This window comes from Sinocyclocheilus anshuiensis, unplaced genomic scaffold, assembly GCF_001515605.1.
Source record: "Sinocyclocheilus anshuiensis isolate Anshui unplaced genomic scaffold, SAMN03320099.WGS_v1.1 scaffold1744, whole genome shotgun sequence".
NCBI classification, from domain to species: domain Eukaryota; kingdom Metazoa; phylum Chordata; class Actinopteri; order Cypriniformes; family Cyprinidae; genus Sinocyclocheilus; species Sinocyclocheilus anshuiensis.
This window is the reverse complement of record NW_015555974.1, coordinates 772,393-782,320: the sequence shown is the minus strand read 5'-3', so window position 1 is coordinate 782,320 and position 9,928 is coordinate 772,393.

Below are 9,928 nucleotides of genomic sequence, written 5' to 3'. Positions count from 1 at the left end.
GCAAAAGGGTTTTCAGCTTGGATGACAATCAAATGACAACATTTTGTGGATGTACTTCTTAAAATAATGTGGCAAATGTGCTATCTTTTCTCTAAGCTTTTATGTTTTTTAAATTGCTTAGCTTAAGATTTATCCTTCATGCTGAATAAAGTGGAAAGAGAGTAGAGCGATTCTGGGCACACTACTTACACATCATGCCTTGTGTTCTTTTTTATGGATGGAAAATATGCAGTGTTGCTGGTGCACGTTTTTGTCTAGCCTGGGTGATTCTGGAAGTAACTGAGTAGAAAGGGAAATAGCTGCTGGCGACAAAAAAAAAAAAAGATTTAGTACTGAGGCCCATGTGAACGTTCACTTACAGGAACTTATGTCCAGTACCTGGTGTCCATGTATGCATGTGACTCAATATTAAACCTCATTTCCCACAATGTCAGTGGTCTGCTGCTGCAAGTTTGTTCAGTTTTGTCATCCAACTCTTTCCTTTTCACATCTGTGAAACACATCAGAAGGCTTTTTTAGTTATAATCTGAGAAGTTCAAGCATGCTGTCTGTCAGTAAAGCAAAAGAAGAAGACATTCATAAACTCACATTTTTCAATTCAACTTTTCACTAACAATGTATGCTAATATAATTTGTAATAAAAAAGGTTATATTAAATTATAAAAGAATGCAAAATAAGAGTATCGCAACTCTCCTACCGTATAAAATAACATGACATATTAGTATGACATTTTGACATACTTTGATCAGAATCAATCCCAAAGAGCAGAATAATAAAATTTCATAATTTTAATTTTAAAACGTCTTTATTAAATATTATTCTATACAATTGTATTTATTGTGAAAAAATGAAACACATTTTTGTATTAAAATACATATTTGAAATACTTCAATAAATAAATAAATCAATACATCAATAAATAATGTAATACATCCATTATTATTATTCAACAATTATTATTATATATAATTATTATAATAATAATAATAATAATAATTATTATTATTATTATCTATTATTACTGAATTCATATTGGTTTGTAATGATATTTTCGATTATAATTATACACTCTTTATATATTGTATATGTTTACAAACATCAGAGCAGCTCATGATTCCAGTGTGAATATATTAAAATATATTCAAGTTTTACTTAATTATAGATCTTTTAAAGCATAAAGCAATTCAGTGTTTCACTAAATGCTAATATAATTTGTAATTATATAAAAAAAGTTATTTGAAATTAGAAACAAATACAAAATAAGAGCTTTTCAACTTGTGGCCTTCTGCTGTATACAGCGTAATTCTGCTTTTTATGACTTCACGTCACAACTGGCCAATCAGAATCAAGCATTCCACAGAGCAGCATAATAACATTTTATATTAGACAAGGAAAAATCATCATTTCATTTATTTACTACAAAAAGTCACCAGTTAACCCCCTAATGCTGCATTAAAGTGAATTTAAAAACAACTAAGAGGTTCGAAAGAGGTGACATAAATCTAAGTGAATTACTTTAACTTAAAGAAAAAATAAATAAAACAGTGTCTTTACTCAGGTCCCCTTTGTGAAATATTACAGTTTGTACAATGTTGTGCTTGTTAGTTCTCCAAAAGGGGGCAAATACTTTTTTTCCTAACACTGTATATGGCACATACTCACAAGCACTTGTCTGTATGAAGTCGTCTCACACCCCATATCCAGTTACAGTACAGCAGTGTTGTAAAGGACCTTCTGAATCAGAAGCAAACAAGCAGTCACACAAACACCACAGGCATGGAGCAAAGGCACACTGACTATCTGACAAGTTCAAAAACCTCATGATTTAGAAGTGAAATGACATAACAGGCCGTGACTCAACGACAGACAGCTGATCTCATCAAGACAGAGATACAGCCTCTACACGTTTTTGCCTCCAGCTTTTTTCCCCCCTGTATATTCCGTGCAAAACTGCAGTCTCATCACTTTTTTTTTTTTTTTATAAGCTGGAGAATCAACAGAGGATTAGCTATTTAAACAAAATGTCACTGAGAAAGCCTTGCTCTGATGTATTGTCGCATAACAGAGTGGATCTATGTAGAGTTAGTTTAATATAAAGTCAGTGTGATACATCGTTGTGTACATCCACTCCGTAGCACTTTTGTTGAACTTTCCCCCTCAAGACTGATGCAAAACAGGACTTCACTGACAGGGCTGCCTGATGTTTTTCGAAGGCTTACAAGCCCTCTACTTCTTTTAGTGCAACAAGACATTTGCCTTCTCTTTCATAGATGTTGCAATAGATATCTTTAGTGATCTTTAGAGTTTAAATCAGTTTAAAAAGTCCTTTGCATCTACTTAAATCAAAATGTTAGATTATAAAATGAACAAACCATAACTCTGTACAGTTAGAGGCTTCCATGGTTGTTGATCAAAAACTAAAAAATTGTTTATGTAATATTTTTTGAAAGAATAGATGTATTAATAATTATAATTTATTAATAACAGAAACTGTGAGTGTCAGTAAATTAATTATACATTATTGTAATTATAATTGTGGGAAATGAATTAATCACAATTACACACAAACTTTGATTTTTTTTGCATTTTAATTATGTTAGATAAAACAAAATTTAATATTAAATATGAATTAATGGTAAATTAATAAATATTAAGAATATTATTAATGTTAATATTATTTCATTATATTTTTAATTATATAAAATATTTAATATTACATTATTCATGTTAATTATATCATCAAATTATATATGTAACCGGGTGGTAAATAACCTTAAAATTTGTTTCTCTCCTTGCATGTTAAAAAAATGTTATTTTATTGTCCTTTACTATGTTCAGTGAATTATAAAGACATGAAAAACAGTGGTTGCCTTTATTTTCCTGGAGTCGTCAGCAGGTGGCACTGTGTGTGTTGCGTATGAGACAGTACGCATGCGCTCTCACCCTCGGACATTTGGGTGAGACGTCAAGTCAAGTCAAGTTTATTTGTACAGCTTTTTTCACGATACAAATCATTGCAAAGCAACTTTACAGCAAAGCGCAATTGAGCAGACACAACTTTTTCTAAAATTTTAGACATAAAAGGAAGATTTGAGATGGGTCTGTAATTTGCCAGTTCACTAGGATCTAGTTGTGGTTTCTTAATAAGAGGCTTAATAACCGCCAGCTTGAATGGTTTTGGGACGTGACCTACAGACAACGACGAGTTAATAATATTGAGAAGCGGTTCTTCTGCTACAGGTAACAACTCTTTCAGTAATTTAGTGGGTACAGGATCTAACAGGCATGTTGTTGGTTTAGATGCAGTGATAAGTTTATTTAGCTCTTCGTGTCCTATAATTGTAAAGCAATGCAGTTTATCTTTTGGTGCGATGAATGAAGCTGCAGTATTATACGCTGTAGAATCTACATTTGCTATTGTAATTCTGATGTTATCTATTTTATCAGTGAAGAAATTCATAAAGTCATTACTATTAAACTGTGAGGGAATATTTAGATCGGGTGGCGTCTGGTTATTTGTTAATCTAGCCACTGTGCTAAATAAAAACCTTGGATTGTTTTGGTTATTTTCTATGAGTTTGTGGATATGCTCGACGTGCTCGATGCGAGACGTGCAGCGAGACACGCACTCTCATGAAATTGTGGAGTTTTTGTGATCATCCATGGGTAAATACAATGTTTTATTATTATATTTTGGATAAATACCAATTGTGGATGTATATTTTGTTGTATTAATTTGGCGAACTGTCATATTTAAAAAGTTATGTCATGTATAATGTCCGCGATATGACGTCACACCATGTGGTGTATGCCTGTTCATTTAGTGTTTCACTAACTATTATGCACTTTCTTCTGTAGATGTTTTTGAGTTTTTCATGTGATTTGTTCTTTATGTGAACATCTAGACAGTGTACAACAATGTTGAGGATTTCAGCCCTTGTTGAGTGAACGTGAGGTGTTATATAGGAGCTCATTCTGATGTGTGTTATTTTCTCTAATTTCCCTCAAATGATGTGTAAGTGGGTAATATAAAAATGTACTTATGTTGCTTTGTTCTCTTTGTACAGTATTACCACTGCCATATTGTATGGTAACATTGTGATATCGTGTTACATTACTCGTATTTTTGATTTTCCATCTTTTTGCACTGAGATTTTTGTATTAGTTTTTTTGCATTTTGAAAAGTGCATTCCGAGTAATGTAGAGCTGTGAGGAGGTTTAATTGGTATCACCAGCTCTGTGAAAGCTCTATCTAAGTTTTAGGGTTCCTTGGGTTCTACATATTTTAACACCGTCAAAGAGGCATGGAGGTGATTGTAATTTGTATAGATTGACTTATCTTGGTTGCACATCATTTTGTAAACTTTCCCACCACCATACAACATGCAACATCAAAAATAAATAAATAAATAAACTTTACACTACTGTTCAAAAGTTTGTGATCAGTAATTGTAAAATTTTGAATACTTTTAGATATTACTTTTAGATAATACTTTTTAAATAATAATTTTAAATATTAAGCATCACAACCATTTTCAATATAGATAATAATAAATGTATCATAAGCCTCAAATCATGTAATCATTTGACACTGAAGACTGGATAATGATGCTGAAAATTCAGCTTTGCATCATTACATTTTAAATATATATATACAAATAGAAATAGAAAACAGTTATTTTAAATTGTAATAATATTTCACAATATTACTGTTTTTATTACATAAAAAAAATCTTACCAGCCCCAAACTTTTGAATGGCAGTGTACATGTCATTCACATGATCTCTTATTGCCAAAGTTGGTGATTCTTGGTCAGAAGAAGCTGCAAAGTGGACCAGACATTATGCTGATGGCCGGGGTATGCAAGACAAGAAAGAAAGCAAGAATTTATCACAATCATAATTTATTTAAAAACAGTTCAGTGCTATGAGAAGAAACAAATATTCCCAATTTGTACTTCAAATTTCCCTGTAGAGGAATGATTTATGCATCCAGGTAATTTAGGAAATGCTTTTCAATAAACATGAAGGCAGATGCTCCCAGACTGAAGTTTTCAGCTCGAACTTCGATTTAGACCCGGATTTGTGAGGTGGAATCATATCTGGAGCCCTCATATGTTAGCGAGGTGGAGTGGTTTTCCATGTTCTTGCAGGAAGGAACAGAGATCGAGTTATCTGGGCAGTCAAGGGCATTCACACATTCATTCACCACTGAATTCACCTGCAGTTTCATAATATGAAACAGTTATGTAAAAGTGATTTCAACCTTTTATGTCAGGGCTTCTCATTTGTGGTTAATTTGTGGTTGAAATGTTTTTATCTCATGTCCTGCCAGGACCAGGTGGGAGTACATTTACGGTCAGAAGGATAAAGCCAGAGAGACACTGTCAACCTTTTTAGGGGATGTTTGTGCTAGATTTCTTTTAAACATAATGATTTTGTTTCCATGGAGCCCCTAGAAAAACACAATCTTTAGTCAGAAAACTGTTGAGTCACTTCGATTGGGCTAAAATGCTTTTCAAATGCCAGATGCTACTGCAATAAGTATATAATGGACAGAAACGTCTTCCATATGTCTGAAATACACAATCCTCCCAGGATAATTTTTTTTTTTTACATTATCTTTTTATAATATGCATTTTTGGTTCTATTATCTAGTTTTGACTTTGTTCAGAGACGTTTCTTCACAAATGAATCCGATAAATTGACTCAGCACATCGTGTGACAAACAGTTATGGATATTTGGGTCTTTCTCCAGTAGACGGTAGACGGTAAATAATCTTTACCTGTATGACAAAAAATAGCATTTCTAGGGTGCTTCCAAGAGCACTGATATACTACATAGTATGTGTACTGGAGCAGGGCTGGAACTAAAGAGGTCCTCCAGGAACTACGTTTTTTAATGTTAGTTAGTGTGTAATGTTGCTGGTTGATCATAAACAATATCTGCAAAGTTACGAAGCTGAAAGTTCAATGCAAACAGAGATATCGTCTTTTAAAATGATGGCAGTTTAATGCCTACAAAAACGACTGGTAAGGGACTACAACGAGTTACTTCCCAGGTCCGTTACGTCAAGAACCCAGAATTTTACATAAACCCCGCCTCCGGGAACACGCAGTAGGCCTACCATTAAAAGCCGTGCTTGCACAGGTTCTGCACGATCCTCTTCAATAATATCCTCTGCTTCTCAATCGGGTTCAAACTGATAAGCGATATTAACAATGCCATTGTTTACAATACAACCGGAGCACATGCCGCTGAGGTGAGGGGCGGGTCGTTTAGACGCGCACTAGAGGCGGTTTAGCCAATCACAACACACTGGGCTAGCTAACCAATCAGGAAATGATCAGCGTGTTTCTCAGAGAAGGGACAGAGCTATGTGGAATAAAGGTAAATTATCTGAAAAATAATGCGTTTTTTAAAAAACGAAGCATTAATACATGTTAGACTGCACCCCATAAACACAATCAAGCCTATAAAAAAAACAGTCAACCACCCCTTTAAAACAACCTACTTTTAAAACATTTGGGGTCATTATGATTTAAAAAAAAATATATAAAAAAATTTAAAGGCACAATATGTAAGTTTTCGCCACTAGAAGCTGAAAGCCGTCGAAGCAAAACGAGGCCGTTGAACGAGCGTGACACACGGCTCGAAAGCAGCGGAGCTTTTATTATGACACAGTCGATCGCTTCCGCTCCTTCCGGTCGTGAGTATATGGGGTAAAGCAGCGCTGTTTTATCATACTAGATACATTTGAATATATCAACATTCTTCGAAACATTTGGGATAATGTAAGTACACAAGTCAGCAAAATATATAACACTGTTCTAGTAGTTTTGGGATATTTTAATAAGAAAATCTTACATATTTTGCCTTTAAATTGCTTAAGTGACAGTAAAGACTAGGGGTTGCACTGACTTAAGAAATCTTTGAAGGACTTCCACATTTACGCTCCGTTTCCAAACAGTTAAAATGACAAATAAATGCATACTCTGAAAGCGCTCCACAAGACATATGTGATTATATTACTGGATGCTCGAAATTGAACGGGAGAATTCATGTTTTAAACAGCTTATTGTACAGGTAAGTTAATCGCCGTTCTAATCTAATGCGCTGCTGCACTGTAACGCACACACGTAGGCTACAGACAGTAGCTCGTACATTACCCGCTGATCACGCGCACACAGAATCATTCAGCGTGGAAATGTATTGTCAACACTGTTCTGTGATTTCTCAATAAAATAGCTTAGAAACTGAAAAGTTCAAGCATATATTTCTTAATAACTAAATCCCACAGCTTCACTACTATTAGAGAGACGCTGCCAGGTAGAATTCATTCACACACGCAATCGCTCTCACTAATGCATTCATATTAATGTAATCTTTACTGTGCTACTTTATCTGTATTTGATTTAGAACGAGCAGAAATCTGTGAGAAATATAACGACCCAAAGGCAAAAGAACTGATAAAAATGAGCTGTTATAGGAGCAACAGCCACGTGGGCAGCGCTGTGTCATATGCCATAGCTGTGAACAAGATGTTTGAGTCTCAGCTCCAGACTTAGCCTATTTGTTTCATTAATGAAGTCATCAGAGACTAGTCGACTTCGACTCGACTTTCATCACATAAAAGTCGACTTAAAAAAAATCAGAAGTCGTTCAATCCTGAGAAAAAAAAAAATGAAGCAGCACAACTGTTTTCAAACATAAATTTCCGTAAGAGAATGGTTGCTGAAAATGGCTTGATGAAATTTCCTTGTGTAGTCCTTCCTTTCCCATTCCTGTCTGCCACTTATTCTTTCTTTCTTCCTCACTGCTCGCCTTCATGTGAAAAGTGTTCCACATTCACACACAGCATTCCGGTTTCTGCATACTAATCTCATAGAACTTCACTTCACCTCATCCAGCTCATGTTCAGCTGACGAAGCTTTGACAACGTGCTGGATTCCACATAAACACGATGCTCCACTGAACCAGTTCCTGTTTGCTGGGACACTCTATGGTGAATGGACGTAACGGCGAGACCATGTTATCCTCAGGAAAACTCAGTGACTCAGTGCTGCTGCTCAGGTAGACGTGCGTTTGTGTTTGTTGACGGTGTGTGAATGGTAATGGTTGTCACTCAGTAGTGTCTGTGATGTGCCTTAAGAGTGTGCTTGTGTCTGGGGCCTGTTGGTTCGTTGATATGTCTTGTTTGCCGTGTTATGATGTCTGGGAGAAATGATGAAGACTTTCATACCCTTACAAAAAATAAGTTTATTCAAGTGTACTATTAGTATACTTCTTTTAAAAACTAAAAATAGGAATATAATTTCAGTCTACTTTTTATGTACTTTTCAGAAATGTGCTTTATATACTTATCAGAAATATACTTAAAATGGCATTTAAGTATACTTGACTTATACTTAGAAAAAGTCTAAATATATCTGAGCTATACTTGTGCTCCGGGAATCCATGTTTTCATTGTTATATGGTAGGGGGAGCTATTACACATCTTCTGTACAGAATTTCCAAAACACAAGCGAAGAAGAAACCGAAACAACAGATGCTTCCACGCGTAATCTAACACGATCATATGACATAAAACAGTATCAAAACTGTGTAACGTTATGGAATAAAATGTCGACCCATGAAGAGCTTTGGGGTGCTGATCGACTCCATCCACGTTTTAATTATCATTCTGAATCCAATTCATAGTCTTCCCAGCTTTTTGTTCAAAATGTTGTTTATTTCTTAATTTTTTTTATTCATGAAACTTACCCGCTGTCACGTTGCACACACACGCGAGGGACGAGGAGACGCTGGAGAATATGTTGACAAGACTTTATTTGCACCAAGGAACCAAGGGAGACGAACACAGGAAGACGTTCTCAGGAAGACGTACAACAGCGGACAGAGAACTTGGGACTGGGAACACATTTTATACACACACACAGGAGGAGGGGATGACGAGACACACCTGGGAGCAATAAAACCAAGGGAAACACCTGGGACAAATGAAATAAACTAATCAGGACAGGAACAGGAAACTAACCAAATAAGGGCATGGGAAGGCACATGGGGAGCAGGACACACACAAAACATGGAACAGAGTCTGACACCCGCATTCATGTGTTTATAAAAAAGAATGCATGAAGCTTCTTTCTTTTGATGATTGTATGTTCAGATATTCATATAACAAAATATATACAAATTAATACCTAAATAAGGACATAGTAGTATACTTAAAGTATGATGTAAAGTTCACTCAAAGAAAAATTACGAGTATACTTGCAGTATAATACTACTAAACTAGTAGTTTACTGAGACTGCTACTTCAAAGTGTACTAAAAATGCTACAATTATTTAATTAGTAAACTATCAGTATACCTATAAGTTCACGTTTAGAATAGTTGCAGTACAAACTAAAAACATAGATGTAAACTAGTTGTGCCCTAAAAGTTTACTACTGTTATACATAAAGTATACTTAAAAGTATACTTTTATATACTAGAAAGTGGGCCAATTTAGTCACAAGGAGTATTGAAATAGTACACTTACAAGTATACTACTAGTCTACTGATATTTGTATATTTACTACATAAAGTATACTTAAAACTATACTTGAACTTTACTTATGTATACTTAATAAAATAAACTTGAAGTATACTTCTTTTTGGTAAGGGTAGGGGTTACTCAAGTCATCTGTAAGTTCGCCTATAAATCCCATAGCATTCAAGTTAGAATATAAAAAATTGTCATTGAAACAAAGAAGCATATTTATTTGTTTGATTGTTCTTTAAATATCATACAAGACTTAAACTCAAGAAGTCCACATATGCCAATGAAAGAGTGCATGAACTGAAAATAGGCTAATTTAACCTAAAAAAATATATATTTTATTCCACATCATCATCCCACTTCTTGTCTCTTACATGAACAGCC